The following is a 1,352-nucleotide window of genomic DNA, read 5'->3' on the forward strand; positions in this document are numbered from 1 at the left end:
AAAAAGTACATAACAACATATGATAAGCATGGTTGGGTGCCCCTGAAATTCATATGCATTCGGCAAACCTCTGGTGATTTTACCAGCTCTTTTTCTTGTGACCAGTCTGTAAAACTGTGCAAAGTCTGGAATGCAAGATTTTTTTTGTAAAACCAACAGGGATACTGAGACAGGCCAAAATAAGGAGAATTCCTAGTATTTGGGGACAAAGTCATCTTTACCGTTAATGGTCTCCTAATGTTTAGCCAGCCATCTCTTCAATAGCAATTTTCTCTGTGGCAGACCAACAACAGCTGCAAACCTGTGTAATTACAATGTATCAAGAGTGATATAAATGTGTATGGCTAAAAATACTGTAAAATTTTCCTGATGAAACCTTAGCAACTGAAGTGCATACTGTCTGTAGGGGGATTTATAGAAATCAGTTGAACGGGACAGTGTCCCACTTCTGACAGAAAATAGGGGTCAAAATGGAAAATTAGTAGGATAAAGACATTGTACAGAGTAGTACAAAGAAGCAGCAGGATAGGGGAAGGGAAGAAGTTTGATCAGGCCAATCAAGAGGGTGAAAATTAGTAGGCTTAATCCAAAGGCAGGAATTAGGGGAGAGCAGGGCAAGAAAGATGTGGCTGACAGGGGAGAATGGAGTTGGATATGAAAGAAACTGAAGTGGACTGGAGGAAGCTGGGTATCTGATAAGTGGAGAGAGAAGCAGCTGTGAAAAGGAATGCAGCAGCTTAAATTCTGTGGCCCCATTCACTGTACTGCCCAGATTGACAAGAGCAGGGAGTATGGGATTGTGTATTCAGTATTCTCAAACTATATTATTTCTTAGGTGAAACGGGGATGCTGCATTTTAACCTTTGGACGACAATACTGCACTTCATGGTAGGAAGACTGAAATTCTCAGACATAAGGGATATTCTGTACCTTGGGTTTAACATTGCTGACAGCAAACAGAGTTAAAAAATAGAAAAGATGATTTGCATGAAACAGTTTTATTAGAAAGAGCTAGATGCTCATTCAAAGTATAACATTACCTAGTTTAAAAAATAAATTCTAAATCAGTGTCATAATAAATAAAATAATTTAATTTTCAGTGAGTGGTTTCAGAACAAACCCTTTAGTCCAGATACACTAAAATAATTTAGATCTTTCCTGATGCATTACAGAAATCCAGTAACTGTAGTTTAGTACCATTATGTGTTCATTACAAGAATGAAGGAAGTAGAGAGGTAAACAAAGCAAGAATGAAGGGAATATTGATGTTAGCATGCAATATTTGTCAGTGTGCACAAAACCCTTCTCTACTGCATTTTAAACAACACTATTTTTATCAGCAGACAAATAGA

The sequence above is a fragment of the Gopherus flavomarginatus genome, chromosome 4 (genome assembly GCF_025201925.1).
Source record: "Gopherus flavomarginatus isolate rGopFla2 chromosome 4, rGopFla2.mat.asm, whole genome shotgun sequence".
NCBI lineage: Eukaryota > Metazoa > Chordata > Testudines > Testudinidae > Gopherus > Gopherus flavomarginatus.